The sequence below is a fragment of the Orycteropus afer genome, unplaced genomic scaffold, assembly GCF_000298275.1.
Source record: "Orycteropus afer afer isolate SDZICR_OR568_19922 unplaced genomic scaffold, OryAfe1.0 scaffold00013, whole genome shotgun sequence".
NCBI classification, from domain to species: Eukaryota; Metazoa; Chordata; class Mammalia; order Tubulidentata; family Orycteropodidae; genus Orycteropus; species Orycteropus afer.
Genome location: NW_006921600.1, coordinates 9,131,839 through 9,151,827, shown reverse-complemented (window position 1 = coordinate 9,151,827; position 19,989 = coordinate 9,131,839).

Genomic DNA, 19,989 nt, shown 5'->3' with positions numbered 1-19,989 from the left:
TTGTTGTTGCTATGTGCTGTCGAGTGGGCCCTGACTCATAGCGACCCCTCCTTGGGTTGCCAAGGCAGTATCACTACGGAAGTAGATTGTCCAACCTTCCTTCTGAGGAGTGGCTGGTGGGTTTGAACCACAGGCCTTCTGGTTAGCAGTCAAGCGCCTTAGGCACTACACTACCAGAGCTCCTCTTCTAGCCATAGTCCTGCATTTTGTGATTTATTGTAAATCCTAGCCTCTATGCTTGTGGTTATGGTCCCATTTTGGGGTAAGTTGTCTGTTACATTGACAAAGCAGGATTAGGGTGGGGTGTATCCTGAGTCTTGTCTTACTGGAGGATGTGACTCATGTCACCACCCTTAGTTTCTTTGAGTGAAATGTGAATGTTCCGGAAAACTTCACTCTCTTGCATCATGCATCTCTCGATCATGCATCTGGTTCATCATCGTCTTTTCACCCCCTTGTTTTTGACACTTGAGACAAAAGTCAGTCATCTGACCTGCTGATTTGGGTTCATGAGAATCCTGCAACCATGTGAGTGAGAAGAATCCTCCAGAGCGATGCCTGAGCCATGGATTTGGGACTTGTAGCCTCCACAACCATGTGAGCCATTTCCTTGAGGGTTTGTGAGTTCTGTGAGGGCTTAAAGCCAAAGAAGGAAACTTAAAACAGCAGGGTAGGTATTGAGGTGGGGAGGAGGAGTTGATGTTAGAGTTGACGGAGTGGTACAGCAGTTTGACAAAGTTGGAAATTTGGGACGTTATTAACCTCTGCCTCACAGGAACCAGCCTTGTACTGATCCTTCTAAAAGAAATCATTTGAGCACAAGCATAATGAGATCTAGGTTGTGGTTTCAATATCCTTGCAGGCCAGCTTCCTTACCTCAGTTCTGGGGCCACTGATTTCACCTCTGACTCTGCATAGCCATCCACAAAATACTGACCAAAACAAACCAAACTCACTGCCACTGAGTTGATTCCAACTCACAGCGACAACCATTAGGTTTCCAAGGCAGTAAATCTTTAAAGACTCAGATTTTCTCATCTTCCTTCTATGGAGCAGCTCATGAGTTTGAACTGCCCTCCTTCTCTTTAGCAGTCAAATGCCTTAGGTATTGTGCCACCAGAGCTCCTTCTGCTAAACACTAACCATTAGTTAAATGAGGAACTGGGCTGTGTGAGTTCATCATGTGGATGAAATCTAACGTTAGTAAAGACCTTATGCTTTGTCAGGAGATGTGTTAGGCACTTCAGTAAGCATGTCTTTAAAATCTCAAAACTTTTTTAAAAAATGATAATTTCTAATTTGTTTGTATGAAGCATAGGGTATTTGGTGTGTATAATCCCAATTCTTTGTTATATGTTGAAATTTGCATTGTAGCCGGTATATGATCAAGTTTCATTAGTGCCTGACATGTGCTTGAAAATGATATATTCTATAGAACTGCCTAAAAAATTCTTTATGTGTCCTTAAGTAAAGTTTGTTAATTACATTATTTGAATATTCTATATATTTACTTATTTCCTGTCTGCTTGATTTATTAATTTATAGGAATACATTATCATTTCTCACCATGATAATAGAGTTATCCATTTTTCTACAAAAGTCTATTAATTTTTGTTTTTTTATACTTCAAACTATGTTATTATATACACCAAAAAAAAAAGAAAAAGAAACCAAACTCACTGCTGTCGAGTACATCCTGCCTCATAGTGACCCCTCCTTGGGTTTCCGAGGTGTATCTACGGAAGTAGATAGCCCAGTCTTCCTTCTGTGGAGTGGCTGGTGGGTTTGAACCACCAGCCTTCTGCCTTAGGCACTATGCCACCAGAGAGCCTTTATTATATGCGCAGAAGTTCAAAATTGTTTTGTTTTACCTGTGAATTGTTCATTATTACAAAGTATTCCTCTTTACCTCTAATAATAATATTTTTTTTCAGAAGAATATAATTTTATGCAAACAGTACTGGAGCAACTGAACATCTATTATAGGCCCCAAATGATCTGACTTGACAGCACATAACAACAACAACATATAAAAATTAATTTAAAATGGTGCACAGACTTAAATGTAAAATGTTGAAATATGTTACTTTTTTTTAAAAAAAATACTTTTGTTGTGGTGAAAACATACACAACAAGACATTCACCAACATAACAACTTCCACATTTACAACTCAGGGACATTGATTGCATTTTTCACGTTGTGCCACAAATCTCTAATAATTCTTAAAGTAGATTTTATCTGACGTTAATATGGCTGCACTAGCTTTTTATTAATCAGTACATTAAAACCTGTGAGAGCTGGAACTCAGTGGGACTGTCTTGGTTTCTGAGTCTTGCAAGTCTTCTGCCATTGACAAGGTGCAATTTTATTACTTTTCTATCACTTCTTTTAGTGGAAAATATTTGCATTTTCCTTTTCTGACAGGTTTCTACCTTACACAGGCTCTAGTTTTCCCAGGTTTACCTAGTATATATTTTCCATCCTTTTAGTATTTCTATATCCTTATATTTTAACTATGTCTGTTACACAGAGCATACAGCTAATTTTTAGAAATTCAAAATCTCTATTTTTTACCTAAGAACTTTAGTTCATTCACATTACTGGAATTACTGATAAATTTAGATTGATTTCTACCAAAGATAAGGTGTTTTCCATTTGTCCTGACTTTTTATTCTTTTCTTTCCTCTCCCTTCATAATTTATTTTCAGTTGCTTAAGCCTTCATTATTCTTTATTCTATTGATGTTACAGTTGTTTGTTCTATTTCTGTTCTTTAGAGGTAATCTTTAACATTACAAAATATATACTTGTCTTAGAAAGTCTTATCCAGCATTATATTGTATGCTTCCATTGAGCATCAATAACACTATTTTCTGTGTTATTAAATCTGCAAGGAGCTTAAAACATTTTAATTCTGACCAGTACCATCTCTAATATTGTTGTCCAATATTTTAACTACTTTTTGTTTTTATACACAAAATCAGTAGTTATTTTTATTATTATTGTTTCATACAGTCTAATCTTATCTATATTTACTCATAAGTTAAAGCTTAGCAATTTTTCTCTTGCATTTTATTTTTTTCTTTTTGGATTTAATTTTCTTCTTCTTCTTGAGATATATCCTTTAGTAGCACTAAAGGCATTGAAGGTTTGTTAGTAATGAATTCTCAGTTCATTTGCTTAGAAAAGTCTTTAACTTAGCTATGTGGAACATATATTCTCTTGTATGGATAAAGTATAAGAAAAGAAAGACATTTTTAGTCATTATTTTGTCTTTATTCTTGAATGATACATTAACTGGGTATAGAATTCTAGGTTCATGAACATTTTTTTTTCCTCCTTAGGACCTTGAATATATTTGTACCTGTTGTTAATGTATTACCTCTTAACTGCAAATTCAACATCTTTGCCATAGACAAACAACAACAAAAAAGACAAACAAATTCAATGCCATTGAGTTGGATTAGACTCATAGTGACCCCTCCTTGGGTTTCCAAGGCAGTATCACTTCAGAAGTAGATTGCCTAATCTTCCTTCCAAGGAGTGGCTGGTGGGTTTGAACCACCAGCCTTCTGGTTAGCAGTCATATGCCTTAGGTACTATGTCACCAGCCATAGATAGTAGAACGAAAATCAATAGATTGCATTTCTCTTTTTCCAGACAGCTTAGTGTTAGACTCTGCCAATAGAGGGCACTGGAGGGATACACAAGGATAGAAGAGGACTAATGAAAAAGAGGAAAAACAGACTTTCCTTCAGGTTGGTGTTTCTTGTGTGTGGGGGGGAGGGGTTGGGCAATGAGTAGATCAGAATGAATCCTTATTCATCAATGGCATCCTTTGGTCAGTTTCTTTATTACTGCTTTAGGGTGGCTCTTCCTCTCATAACTCAACATGGCCAATTTCTTTCTCACCACAGCATCAGATAGCATGCTCCTGTGACAACTGTACTCTCTCCTCCAAAGTCTGAATTTCAGCTTTGTAGGGTCCCCTCCTCTGAATTTTTAAGCTTCTTTCTTGTTTCCTTTCCTCTCACTCCTAAGAGGGGTGTTTCTTTATATATTTACCACCTCTTATACCTCAGATTTTAATTTACCCACTGTAGTAGTCTTTAACTGGTTAATAATATATTATATATTAAATTTTCCCTGTTAAAATTACTGGTGTGGTTTTGGTCTCCTGATTGATCCTTGACTGATAAACTGTGGTTACATCATTTTCCATTTTATTTTGTTGCTGAATAGGTACTGTATGAAAGAAGATATAAAATTAGCTAATAAATCCATTAAAGACTGCACAACATTATTAGTCATGGTCACCAGAATGGCTAAAATTAAAAAGATTGATGACTGAAAATGTTGGCAAGGATGTGTAGCTACTGGAATGATCATATGTTGTTGGTGGGGAAGTAAAGTTGTACAACCACTTTGGAGAAAGGACTGACATTTTCTTATAAAATTAGATATATGCCTGCTCTATGATTCAGCAATCCCATTCTTAGGTAATTATCCCAAGGAAATAAAAACAAAGGTTCACAAAAACACTTATTCAGGAATGTTCATGGGACATTTATTTACAATAGCCCTAAAATGGAAAGAAACTGTGATGTATATATACAATGGAAAACTAAACAAACAAACGAATGAATAAAAACTAGACTTGTTGCTGGTGAGTCAATTCCAACTCAAACTACTCAGCAATGAAGAGGAATGAAACTACTAAAATATGCAACAATATGGATGAGTCTTAAAGTCATTGTGAAAGAACGCTTATACAAAAATACATGATTGCACCTATGTGCAATTCTAGAACAGGTTTAAGCTAATCTATAAACAAAACAAAACAACCTTTGCCATCTAGGCAATTCCAACTCATAGCAACGCTATTGGAAAGAGCAGGACTGCACCATAAGGTGTCCAGGGCTGTAATCTTTACAGAAGCAGACTGCCTCATCTTTCTCCCATGAACTGGCTCATTGGTTTGTGGTTGTGCAGTTAACCACTACACCACCAGGGCTCCTTAGCTAATCTATAGTGGAGAGAAAATAGAATAGTGGTTGACTCTGAGGGGATGGATTTGAAGATTGACTAGGAAATGCCATGAGTGAACTATCTAGGATGATGGCAATGTTTAATGTTTGATAGGGATTTGGGCTATATAGCAATATACACTTATAATTTGTGCTTTGCAGTGTGTGTAAATTTGATAAAAGAAAAATAAAAACCAGTAAACAAATCATGAACTCTGTTTAATGATATCTTTGTTAAAGTATCTAAGGAGAAGTACACTAATGTCTGAAATTTAGTTTGAAATGCACCCCCCCGCCCCACACACACACAAACCTAAAACGAAAAACTAACTCACTGTCATGGAGTTGGATCCAACTCATAGTGATCCCTCCCTGGGTTTCCAAGGCGGTGTCTCAACAGAAGTACATTGCCCAATCTTCCTTCCGAGGAGTGGCTGGTGGGTTTGAACCACTAGCCTTCTGGTTAGTAGTCACATGTCTTAGGCACTATGCCACCAGAGATCCCCAAAAACAAAATAACAACAAAAAATAAGTGAAGGATGAATAGAGAGAGAGATGCACAGATGTATGATAAAACAAACAGCAAAATGAGTAAAACGTTAATGGCAGAATCTAAATAACGGGTATATGGGTGTTCATTGTAAAGTTATGTCAACTTTACTCTCTGTTTCAAAATTTTATAATGAAATGTTGGGGAAAAAAAAAAAAAGGACTGCTACGAGTCTAAAAGGAGCTCTGGTGGTATGGTGCCTAAAGCATTAGAGTGCTAATCAGAAGGCTGGTGGTTCAAACCTACCAGCCAGTCCTGGGAAGGAAGACTGGGCAATCTACTTCCATAGAGATACTGCCTTGGAAACCCAAGGAGGGGTCCCTATGAGTTGGAAGTGACTCAATGGGCAATGAGTTTGGTTTTGTTATTTTGATGAGTCTAATAATCATTACTTCTGGGTAATTTGTGTTTTCTATATGATTGTGTTTAACATCTTTTCTTTTATTGAATTTTGCATTTCATTGCAACGTGTTTAGGTATGGATTGATTTTTTTTTTTTGCACTCATGGTTTGTGAGCTTATACCTTTTTCAAATCTTGAAACTTCTCAGCCATTATCTCTTTGAATATTGCCTCTTTTTTTTGGTTCTTGAATTTTCATTAGATCTGTGTTGAAAATTTCATTCTGTCATCCTTATAGCTTAATCTCTGTCTCATATTTTTCAGATCTTTTTCTCTCTGTGCTGTAATTTGGGTACATTCAACTTCTATCTTAGGATCTGCATTCTCAGATCTATTTATCAGTTTACTGACTCTCTTCAGCTATGTCTAGTCTGCTGGTTAGTCTAGGACTATATTTTTCATTTTCAGAAATTCTATTTAATTTTTCCCCAGTACAATTATCATTGCATTATGTCTTGTCTTTTTGATTCTTTAAAAAAATGTATTTAGAAATCTTAATTTTTGTTTTTTTGCTTAATTATGATAGTTTATTTTAAGTGGATGTTATCAGTGGTTAAAATACTACTATTTACTATGTCTGCTGACTACATCCTATGTGCATCATAATTTTGGATTGTGACTCGTGGAAAGTGAACATTTATCTGAGGGAATCTACCAGCTGTGGAACACTTCCTAGAGAATTTTTGTTTTCTTTTTAAATTTATTTTATTTTATTTTATTTATTTATTTTATTGTGATTTGGGTGAAGATTTACAGAGCAAATTCACTTTCCATACAGCATACACTTTGTCTCATGTCATGGACCACAGTTTACCACAATGCAACAGCTCTCCTCCCACTTCCTCCCCCTAGTTACCTCTTCTCAGTGTCCATCCCTCCATACTCTCCTGCCCCCTGAGCTGTCTCCCTGTACGTAAGCAGCCCTTCCTTCTCCCATGATTGTTCTCTCCAGGGCATGTGTCTACTTGAGGTAAATGTTTAACTCACATGCCTGTACTTTGTTTGGCTGGAAACCACAGGTGTGGGTTCAATTCCAGACCTGAAGGGCAGCTAGGGGCCATAGTCTCAGTGGTTCCACAAGGCTCTATTGGACCAGCAAACCTGGTCCTCACCTTCTTTTTATTTTTTTGCCTCCAAGTGATTTTGAGTTTTGTTCCACATTGTTCTCCCTCTCTATCCAGGATCTCCTACATCCCTTCCAAGTGGATGACAATGGTAGCCGGCCACCATCTAGTTCTTCTGGTCTCATAGTTGTATAGGTTGCAGATTGGATGGTGTACCAGTCACTAGGACTGATTGTTTCCATTAATTTTGGTTTTCTTCTTTCTTCTTTCTTCTTGACGAGGAGAGACCTATCGTTGCATCTAGATGGCAGCTTGCTAGCTTTTAAGATCCCAGTCGCTACTCACCAAAGTAGGAGGTGGAACAATGTTTTGTATAGTATGTTATGCCAATTGAGCTTGATGTCCCATGTGACTATGGTCCCAAGCCTGCAGGTTCAACTACTTGGTCCCTCTGGGTAGCTGGCTGTGACCAAGCAGTAACCATAACCTTGCCCCTTCTCAGCTCTGCTATACCCCTGGGAATTCTGATCATTCACATAAACTTATAGGACCATTGTCTGCCAACCCTATATCTTGGATACACTCCCCATTTCATAGACATACCTAATCGTTTAGCTTGTCCACCTATCTATCCATCCATACACCCATGTTTGCCTTCACTGACAATTCAGTACTATACATGCAAAAGGGTTCATATTTGTTGTCTGTACTTCCCATGTATCTCCCTAGAGAAAATTTTCATTTGTTACTTCCAGGCACAGCAGGATGATAGGTAGTATCTGGCCACTTTTTATATTAATTTTCTAGATCATGCAGATAGAGTAAAGTTGAACCCCAAACCCATATGAAGGCCATCTTGTGCTTATGAATTACCAGAAGACATTATTATTTTTTTTTCCCCCTCTCATATAAAGCCAAGCCTGAGACAGCTAAACTTTGGTCATCTTCCTTGGGCTGAGAGTAGATTATGTTTATTCCATCATATGACTAAGGTTATTGCCTCAAGACATCTGGCCTTTGGAGCTGGTAGGCAGGAGGGGTTCCATTCCACTTATTTGCATCATACAAACCCAAAACCTAATCTTTTGACCTCATGTGGACATTCCCACCCAAACTCTTGCATTACCAAATTTGTCAACCCTTCTGAGGTAGCTATAGCATCAACTCAAGGTTTCCACTCCTGGTTTTCAATTCTCCCTTTGTTTTGGGTCCCTGGAAATTTTCCTCACTTTCTTACAAGCTCAGTTATTGGTTTTAAAAAGAGGTCTATTATAATTTATTCAGCATTTTCTAGATGTTTCATATTGGAGGAGTCATCAAGTAAGTTGATCTTCCACAATGCTAGAAATGAAGGCTGTGTTTTGTATTTTACATGGATTATTTAATTTATTTTTCACAACTACCCCATCATAAATATATTATAATTATTCCAGGAAATTTAGCTATAGAGGTGTTAAGCAGTTTTCCCATATTTTAAAATAAAACTAGTTACCATTGAGTTAACTCCAACTCGTGGCAAACCCATGTGTGTCAGAGTAGAATTGTGCTCCACAGGGTTTTCAATGGCTGATTTTTCAGAAGTAGATCTCAAGACCTTTCTTTTAAGGTGTCTTGGGGGGTGGCTCGAACCTCCAAACTTTGAGTTAGCAAAAAAGCGAGAGAGCTGTACACCACTCAGCTGCTCCTTCCCAGGTTTTACAAGGTAATAAATTGGCAGAATTGGGATTACACCGGTGGCTAAATGATGCCAGTGTCTAGGCTTTTATCGTCTTGTTTTGCAAGGATAAAGAAATCCACCTTTTGGTCTGGGAAGGTTACTTTGCCTCAGTCATCAGTAGCAATACAGATAGTCCCTGGGATACAAACTTTTGACTTACGGATAATTCCAACTTGCTTTTTAATGTTATATAAATTTGTTATCACTTTGAAACCATTGAATCAACTCTTACTTGCAACAAATTGTTCATCACAATCACCTTCACTTATTGCCTGTGCAGCTTTTAAATCATTGAAAAGGCAATGAGATTTTCTTCCACTAAAGTAAGGATATGCATATACACCTCGTCCAAATTACCTACAAATCCAATTTAAAGACATAAAGACATAGGAACAGACATCATTTGCAATCTGGGGATTGTCTGTACATTAGTACTATAACAACTTCACTTTTGGTTATGAGTTTTCTAACTTCTCATTCAACAGCAGGACCTGGAGAGTGTTTTTTGTACCCTAAGAATCAGGTCCTTTTGGGATTTCTCTCATACCCTGTCATGTTCAGACTGTTGGCTGACTGGAGGAACATTTGATGTCCCATATAAAACCACTGTCAAGTCACCTTCCACTGAGTGACAAGGATATTTAGCCACAGGAACATGAAAATCCTGAGTCTAATGCTAACTTTTGACTGAGTTTTATTTAACATGAAATGAACGAACTGAACTCACTGCCCTCGAGTTGGACCCGACTCATAACAACCCCTCCTTGGGTTTCCAAGGCGGTATCACTACGGAAGTAGATTGCCCAACCTTCCTTCCAAGGAGTGGCTGGCGGGTTTGAACCGCCAGCCTTCTGATTAGCAGTCAAGTGCCTTAGGTACTACACCACCAGAGCTCACTTGTTCTTTTTTGCGAATCTGAGAAATGATGCAAATCTGAAACTGACTTGTAGACTGCTAGGGTACTGACTGTCCTGCTTTGCTCAGGATTGAGGGTTTTTCTGAAACATGGAACTTTCTGTACTAAATCCAGAATGCTAGTCATCTTACAGACCATTCTGGGCATTTTTAAATCAGACCAGTAGTGGTCCTTTGCCATCAGGGCAAAGTGAGAGGCCAGAATACACTCTGGTTTCTAGATTTCCCCAGAGATGAAAGGAATGAGGTTTGAATGGTGAGAAGAGCAGCAGAAGATTCATTTCAAGGGCATACAGAATGAAGGAAAACTTTACCAGGTATTTCCCACCTGTTTTTAGTTACGCCTCAACAGAAGATCGTGTAGCTGATGAGGGACAATGAATGTGTAAGCAACGGGGAAGGGAACTAAGATTTGTAAAGCATTCTCTCACATGCTGGGCACTTGGTTAGATTCATTGTCTATATCATCTCATTTAGACCTGACCATAAGTCTGTGAGGTAGACAATATTATGCCCATTTTAAAGGGGACAAAACTAAAGCATAGCAAGATTAAGTCACTTGCCCAAAATTGCAAGCTTGTAAGCAGTGATGCCTGGATTCAAGTCCAGGTGGACCTAACTCTAAAACTGGGTTCTTTCTGCATGACCATGGTGTGGGAATGAGGAGGAGTGCTCTTTATGCAAGCACAGATGTGAGGATTTGTGAGTCCAAACAGGAAATTTTGAAAAGAGGTGGGCTCTGCAATCTCTCACAGGCTTTGCAAATAAGCCCTACTATTGGGAAGTAGCAAATGGTGGCCACTGTTCCAGGCTATGGGACCATCCGGCCTAAGGGAGTCAAGGAGGTGGGCAAGAGAATATAGGGTTTGTCCTAGTTTCCTAGTTACTGTAACAGAAATACTACATTTATTTTCTCATAGATCTGAAGGCAAAAAGTCCAAAGAAAGGTCTCAGCTGTGTTGATTCCTTCCTTGTTGGTAACCCCTGATGTTCCCTTGGATCTTTACAAGGCTTCTGTTTTCCCTAGTCGTGTGTGACTCTATATCTAATCTGTTCTTTTTATTATCCAGAAATGATTAGATTTGGAACCCACCCTACTTGAGTATGACCTAATTAACATAATAAAGAAAACCCTATTTTCAAATAGGATGACATCCGTTGTTGTTGTTATGTACCATTGAGTCGGACTCGACTCATAGCGACCCCTCCTTGGGTTTCTGAGGCGGTATCACTACAGAAGTAGATTGCCCAACCTTCCTTCTGAGAAGTGGTTGGTGGGTGATGACATCCATAAGGGTTAAAATTCTAACACATAAATTTTGGGGATACAATCCAATCCATACCATAGGTACTCTGCTAGTACCCAACTTCCTCTCCCTTTTCTCCTTCCCAAAATACTTTTACACACCATATGGGTTGAGTGGAGTAGTGAGGGATTCTTGGAGTAGTGAGGGCTTGGAGAAAGAGGTCTCCTTTCTTTCCCCTTGGCTGCGCTGTTCATAGATGGTCATGCAGACAGCACTTGTTGTTTGGAGCTGGGGTCTTTGTTCTTTGCTGGTGGAAGCCTTACTGTCTGATATGAGGTCACAATCTTGGTTCATCATGTCCCCACTTGTTCATCTTCAAACAAAACAAAACAAAGCAAAACAGCCTTTCCATTGCCTGTCTGTTGCATTGTAAAATGTTGTATCAATATTAAGTATTATTAGGGTATCCTTACCTAACAAACACATTCGAAGGATCAAGGCTGCTTTTAAAGGCCTCTCCTAATATTTACCTACTCAGCTTCCGTCTATACTTAGCTGTTTTTTTCTCAAACAGCTGCATCCAGAGCAGAAGGTTTTTTTGTGTAAACTCACAAGTCACCTGTACTTATTTTGTGTATCCAGGGCTGTTATGCTCTGCAGTGAGTTTTCTTTTTAAATATCAGTGAGTATTTGATATAATAGATTATTACATGTTTAGCATATAAATTACTAGGTCTTAGAAGCAATAAATGAGTAATTCTGCCCTGAGGTAATCTGACGGCTACTGTGAAGTCACTAAAATCAATTAAATAGGTCATCTGTGGTCAGGGCAGAAGAATGGAATTACTTCCTGAATATCATTCCACAGTCATTCCCAAATTTAATCATTCAACACATAGGTATTGAGAACCTGAAGTGAGTTTGAGATGTTATCTAAGTATTGGACAAGGCTGAAAAGAAATATAAAACATACAGCCTCAAGGAGACCAAAGAACGTTCTATGGGGAACTCTTTCTTTAGGAAATTAATTGACATCATTGTGCTTTTGATCAGTAAATGTGAGAGGAGTGGGCTCTCTTAGAAAGTAACTGGCGTTACCAAAAGCACAGGGGTAGGTAACCTGTACAGTTTTGTTCAGGATGACATGGAGTGAGGAATAGGAAGTAACATTGATCAGACCTGGAAACTTTGCTACAGTTATATTGTAATTCACATTTGGAGTCAGATACTCCAAATGTGATCTAGATGCTAAGTCCAACTCTGATGCTTATTCGTCAAATGGTTTAGAGAAATTTAATTAACCTCACTGGGTCCCAGTTTTCTCATCTGTCAAAAGGGATTATCATATGATAATTTCATTATAAGAGATATTGTAGGTGAAATGGCTGGCACATAGTTATAGATAGTTAGTTGTCGTCAAGTCGACGCACAGCAAAATGTTCCCTGGCCCTGTGTCATGCTCATGATCACAGGCATGTTTGAGTTCAGACCTGAAGTTATCATGCCAATCCATCTCACCAAATGTGTTCCTCATCCTTGCTGCCCTTTACTTTACCAAATGTGATGTCCTTCTCTAGCCATTGATCCCTCCTAATGATATGTCCAAAGCAAGCAAGTTGGACAGTGTTCTGTTGTGATCCATAATGTTTTCATGAGCTAATTTGAGGGAGTAGATTGCTAGGCCTTTCTTTATAGTCTATCTTAGTCTGAAAGCTCCTCTGAAACTTATCTACCATGAGTAACCCTGCTGGTATTTGAAATACTGGTGGCATATCTTCCAGCACCACAACAACACATACACCACCCCTATATAACAAACTGATAGGTGGTGGTGGCCCATAGTAGGCCCTCAAAATGAGGGCTATGATGCTTATAATCTAGGCCCAACATAAAAGGAGTGGGAGCCACTCTTATTGTGGAAATCACCCACCACTCTCAGTACACTAGAACTCTCTGAAGGTCTAATTTATTTAGGAAATTAATTGACATCATTGTGCTTGTACTGACCTGTGTCCCAGTTGAACATGAGACCCTGTTTTCTTTCTTTCTTTTCTTTTCTTAACTTTTAATGTGGTTTGGGTGAAATTTTGCAAATCAGATTTGTTTTACATTCAGCAGTGCATATACATCTTATTTTGTGACATGTGTTACATTCCCTGTAGTGTAACAGTTCTCCTCTCACTTCCTCCCTGTGGCTACCCTTCCCTGTGTCCTTCTTGCCTATGCTTTCCTCCCTCCCTACTTTTCTCCCTGTGCAAATGCCACCCTTATGATCTCCCACATATTCTAAGGAGTGCAACTTTCTGGTGTAAGTGTTCAGCTCTTAGACCTGTCTATTGTTTGGCTGAGAGTTAAGTCATGGGAGTGAGTTCAATTACAGGCTTAAAGAGTGACTTGGAGCCATAGTCTCAGGGGTTTCACCAGTCCTGACCAGACCAATAAGCTGGTCTTTTCTTATGATTTTAAAATTTTGTTCTACGTTTTTCTTCCACTCTATGCAAGATGCCCAATTTTGGTTCCTTTCTGATGGTTGACATTGGTAGCCAGGCACCATCTAGTTCTCTTGGTCTCAACCCTGTTTTCTTATGATTCCCAAAGAATAACCAATTTTGTGTGAGAGTAATGGATTGTAGTAATCTTTGCCCAAGATAGAAGACCATTGCTCCCAGCTTTTTTCCTGGAAAACAGTGAGAGATTTTAATTTCCCTCTATAATTGAAATAGGCCCTCTGGGGCATGGGATCAGCATCTTCTGGCCTGTGAGTCATCCAGGGCAATGGTCCACTTTTTATTCAGTGGATCAAGAATATATTGACCCAGGTCAGATGGTGTGGAGGGTGGAGAAATTATCTAATGAATCTGAGCCAACGGCCTACACTTGTACCACTTCAAGGGGCACAGCACCCTGCAACCCTGATCTCACCCATACTTCCTTGTCACCGCTCAGTCTAATGATAAAGGGTAGACCAAATTGGATTTATTTAAGTACCCGTGAGTGAGAAGATACCCTAAAATAACCCTTTATGTCAGAAACAGAAGTTAAAATAATGTCATACTCGCATAATTAAAAATACTATCAGGCTTGACAGCAGACCATGCTAAATAAATTAGTCTTTAAATGCTTATGTTTCTTCCAATTATAGTTTTTGGTCTAATAATTGCTTCATCAAATAGACGAATGACCTCAATATTCTGCTTACTTTTGCCCATAATGATATGGCCTTTATTGACCAATGTTAAGTAGAAATACCTATTTTGGCTGTCTCCATCTATAAAGTGAAGGGCTGTTTTTGAATGACATTTGAAGGAATTTGTGAGAATGACTTCAATTCAACTCCATCAATTTTTTTGTAGGGTGTCTTCTCTGGGTAAGAAACAGGGGCAGTCACTGAAGAGGACAGAGGGACAGAGATGTCAGATCTTACACTCAGGGACTGATATTGGGGGTGGGGCAAGGCTACATGGGCTCTCCGTGCATTAAAAAGCAGAAAAGGTCCTGAGTAGCCAGAGAAAAGCAACACTTTAAACCTACCTTGCTATGGCTGGGCTGTGGGAAGCAGAGAGGAGTAGGGTAGAGTTTCTGGGTGGAGGAAGTGACTTGGACAGGGCAGAATAGAAGGAACACAGGGATCTAAGAAATGGCTACTCCAGAGCCTCTTTGAATCTTAATATCCTCTGTGACCTTTCACGTTGTCACCAACCATCTGACCAAACCAAAACCAAATTCACTGCCATAGAGTCGATTCTGACTCATAGTGACCCCTGTTGGGTTTCTGCGGCAGTAAAGTTTTACAGAAATAGATTGCCTTCACAGTCACTGGCTAATAACTGAAGAAGTCAAAACTGAGACTTTGTTCTGTCTGATTCCAAAGCTGATGATTTTAAGCATCACACTGCAGGTTCTTACACTTGGGGCACAGCAGAATCAACTAGGGCACTTTTAAGACTTAAGATTCCAAGACCCCACTCCACATCATGACCTGACCTTGGAGTTGGAGCTTGGGGATGGGTATATTGAAAAAATCCTGAACAGTTCTTCCCCTACCTTCTGTGTATATGAGGTCCTTAAAGATCTTGTTAAAATGTAGGTTCTGATTCAATAGTTCTGGGGCACAACCTGAGGTTCTGTATTTTCTGCAAGCTTCTAGGTGTTACTGAAGCTGCTAGTCCATAGACTGTGCTTAGAAGGAGCCAAAGGTTTTCTAAATCTAATTGAAGTTTGAAAATCATTTGACTAGCATATACCATTTCTTGTTTCGTTTTCTCTAGAAATGAATGAAGAGACTGGTGGTGGTTTAGAGATAGAGTTCCCCTCTTGTATGAGGGAGACCTTGGTTCAATTCCCAGCCAATGTACCTGATGCACAGCTTCTACCTGCCTGTCAATGAAGGCTCATGTGATGCTGTGATGCTGAACAGATTTCAGCAGAGCTTCCAGGCTGACATACGAAAAAGAAAGACCTGGTGATCTACTTCTGAAAATCAGCCAATGAAAACCCCACAGATCACAATGGCCCAACCTGTAACCAATCATCAGGATGCCACAGTACTGGGCCTTGTTTCGTTCTGTTGTACCTGGGATCCCCGTGAGTTGGGGGCCAGCTTGACAGCAACTCATAACAACAACAATTATGGAAAACAACCATCTTTATGGGAGACAGAAGCACAGAACGGGGAGGTGGGCAGAAATCAGGATGGGATGGGGTCATGGAGTCCAACTGAGTGGTGAGTTTCAAGGTAGAGGAAAAGTCAGGCAAAGCTGTCTGCTGCAGAGGCGTCCCAGAGGCCGAGCTCTAGGGAAGGCAGTGCTGGAGCTGTGACTCCATCCCCGACACAATCCACATGTGAGACACTCAGGAGGACCCCTGACTAAATGCGTTTCCAGTGCAGGGTGAAAATCCCAGGTTTATAAATAATTTTCCTCTGAGCAGCTCTCCCTCCCTTCCTCAGTGTAGACACACAGAGACATCCTCAGAGGAAATAATGTGGAGCTTTGAAAGAAAACCACATGAGGGAAGCACACACAGAATTTGATAGATAGATGGGCCTCCTAATTGTCTTTGGTTCCCAGGCTGGGGAAATATTATGTTCCAGTTATGTTTAAATGAAACACATTTTCAAAGTGTGCGTTTTTTTTTTTTTTTTTTTAATAATGGAAAAAGCAGGTAATCCAAAGAAGTGAATTTAATTCCTTTAAACAATTTTTTAAATAAATGATTTGGTGGTTTTTTTTTTTTTTTTTTTTTTTAATTTTAATCAGGAAACAGCTTCATTGTTTTAGTTTAAGTGTAATTAAACCACTGATTTGGCCTCATTAGAAAGTGAATGTTTATCAAAGAAGCAGGGGTACTAAGATGGGTAAGGGTGGTGGGGAGAGGCAGACTTTATTCAAGTCCATACTGCTAATTTCCTTCTAAAAAGATAAAAATTAGGATTAGTGTGTGGCCTCCATAGGAAGTGTAGCGGATGTCTTCTCGTTTTCCTAACAATCCCCATCTTGGCAATATTGTGTTGCTTAGGAACTAACAAAAACATGTCTCTCTGTGTGTGTCTCTCTCTTTCTCTCTTTCTTTTTTTTTTTTAATGGTCCCTTTGTGCCCTGATATTTTTCCAAGTTGGCAGCTGTGAGGAAAAACAATGTGATTTGGGTAGATGCAGCCTCCGCTCTCAAGTCTGGAGCAGAATAGATAAGAACTTGTATGTCAGAATATAAAGTTTACACAGCACCAGTCAAAAGCTTTTGATGTCGCCTGCCCAATCTGGCCTCGCATCTTTGAAGTTCTATTACACATGCTAGGGTTCCGTCAATAAGAAACAGACCTTTCTTTCCCCTGCTAGTTAAAACATCTGCCTCCTGGAAACGCCCCGCATTAAAGCAGGCCACAATAGTTCCAGGGCTAATAGAGACCAAGGCTTTGCCACATTACTGACAAGAAGAGAAATGTTTAAGAAAAGAAAGCCATTTGAGAAAACCCTTAAGGACTGAGGGGTGAGGAATATGTTTGTTTCCATTGCAAGACTGTATTGAAAAAGATTCGGCCGGATGGGTTCTCTCATAACCAGAGTGACTGACCAGGGCCATCTTTTCATGAAATTGTTTATACAGGGCTGTATTCACGTTGTAACTCACATGTGATCTGCACTCTTTATCTAGGGCATTAGCCATTTCTCAGTGAAAAAAAGCAGGGGAAACAGGCTCATTGGTGTGTAGTGTCACTCTGCAATGTCATTTAAACTGCTCGGCAAATGGCTTATTTGTCAAATAATATTGTTTCTTCCTGGAACAAAACCTTGTTACTGATTGCTGAAACCTATGGATATCAGAAATGATATCATGATGTGCTTCTGTTGTTACACGGTGGTGTCCTTTGAAGGGACAGAGAGGTGGGGGCAACAAAGCCTTTGTTCTTGGAAATGAAAGGGCATAACAATAGATTGTATGAAGGATCTTAATTGCTAGGCTCCATGCCTCAAGCCCTGGCTTGTAACAAAAGCTTTCATCTCAGAGAGTCCAGTTCTGGAAATATTAGAGGTGGGTGCTCTTACTGGCTATCCAAGGAATGGTGGCAGTAGGCAGGTGGGCAGACAGGCAGATGAACTGCAGACCAATGGCTGGCAGTCCCAGTTGGCCAGTGCAAACTGACTCTGTAGCCCTAGACCTACTACATCAGCTGCTATGGGGTGGAGAATAAAAATCAAAAGGAAAAAGAACTTGAGCAAATTCTTCAGAATATCTTTGCCAAAATGCTGAGCTCATTATACAAGTGTCAGGGTCAGGGGCAAGTGGTATGTCTTGGAGAACAAAACGATTGGGCAGATACATTGTTCTGAGGTGGCACTAACATTCCTTTTTCATGCACTTTTTTTGTTTATTTCTCTTTCTCCTTTGATGGTACTCTTTCCACAATGGCTAAATCTGATGTCCTCACACCTTTCTGTTCTTCTTTTCTTCCCTTCTCTCAAACTCCAATATCAGGTTAGAGCCTGATTAACTTACCCATGCTAAGCATAAGTGGCTAGAAATGTTCAATTTGTAACTTCTTCTAAGGTCATTTTCATCTTCAGAGAAGACAAGCTTAAGTCAAAGAAATTAATATCTAATGGTGGAATTTTAGTCATTGATGGGCCCGAATTTTATTTCGCTGGAGTTATACCATAGATGATCTCTATCAGCTTTGCTGAGGGAAAATAAATATGCTTTTCCCTCAGTAATCTTGCAATCTAACGTTGTTGTTATGTGCTGTTGAGTCAGACCCGACTCATAGCGACCCCTCCTTGGGTTTCCGAGGCAATATCACTATGGAAGTAGATTGCCCCATCTTCCTTCTGAGGAGTGGCTGGTAGGTTTGAACCTCCAGCCTTCTAATAGGGAAGACATTTTTACTTGAAATATTTATAGGATAAGCCAGAACATAGTCATATTATAACACAAATAGTTGAAGGTAAATGGCGAGAAGGGGCCAAACAGTCTTTTGTCACATCTCCATATCTGAAGTGAGTAGTTCTGATTTAAAGATGTAGGAACATGAGAGAAAGCCTGAGATCCAGTAAATGGTACTTGGATTGACTTGGTGGCAAAGCCAAACTGAGTGAGGGTTGCTGGAAGAAGACCCTAATCCCTAGACTGCTGATGGGGACTGGCAAGACCAAGCCATTGTAGGCTCCTGCCCAGAAAGGAACTTGATTATATGCACATCTAGTGAGAACCACAGTGCCCAGTCTGGAGTGGAGCAAGTGGGGTGGAGGGCAGAAGTAGGGAGACTTGGGAAGGTACTGAAAGACAGTGAAATGTGCCTTAGAGTCTGACTGCTTGGTTTAAATACCAGCTATGCTATCTAATCTACCACCCATCTGTCAGTTTGTGGTACTATGGTGGCTTGCATGTTGCTATGATGTTGGAAACTACCACCACTATTTCAAATACCAACATCTTCACCTGTGGAGAACAGGTTTCAGTGGGGCTTCCAGACTAACACAGACTAGGAGGAAAGACCTGGTGACCTCCTTTTGAAAATTAGCCAATGAAAACCTGAGGGATCACAACAGAATATTGTCTGATAGAGTGCTGGAAGTTGAGCCCTGTGGGTTGGAAATCACTCAAAATATACCGTGGCTGAAACAATGAACTCAAGCACACCAGCAATCATGAAGAGGAAGCAAGACCAGGCAATGTTTCATTATGTTGTGACCTGGAATAGTTGTGACCCGGAGCTGACATGACAGCAGCCAATATACAATAATATGCCATCTAACCGCTGTGTGATGTTGGGAAGCTTATTTAACCTGAGTCCCAGAGTCCTCCTCAGTAAGATGGGGATAACAGTATTTACCTCTAAGTGTTCTTATTATGATTAAGTGAGTTTTAATTATAAAGCACCCAGATCTGCACCTGGTACATAACAAAACTCAGTAGGCATTAGTGTTTTTTGACCCAAGTGCGAGATGAGAAAATGCTTGCCCCTCAGTATCCATCCGGAGTAAAGCTGCAAGTGGATCTTTAGATCCTATGTGGAAAGTTACACAGTAGCTGGCTAAAGAGGAGCAGGTCCGGCAGAAACATCATGCAGTCTGTGCACTTGTCAATTCTCATCAATTATCACCTTGATCCTATTTTGCTCCTCAAATAACTTGTTTTGGAATTTAGCAACTAGCTCTGTAGGAAGATGCTGATCTTCAGTTCTGTCCTCGCATTCCCCCTTAGGGCAAAACAAAAGAAATGGGCTCAACCTGCAGCTAGACACAAAGAAGTATTTGTGGCAGGGTGTGTTACCTAAGAGCAAAATGGTGATTATTTGGCCCTCATTTCCCAAGACTGAAATGGATTCGAAGCACATCTGGGAGGTGAAAATTTGCTAAAGGGGATGGGGAAGGGGCTAGGTCGTGTCGGATTGCCTCATTCATATTTGCCTGGGCTACATTTCCCAAGGTAAACTGTTCTTCAGGCGTAAGGTTTTCTTTTTTCTTTTTTTTTTTTTTTTTAATTTTATTTTGATTTGGGTGAAGATTTACAGAGTAAATTCACTTTTCATACAGCAGTTCACATATACTTTGTCTCAAGTCATTGACCAAA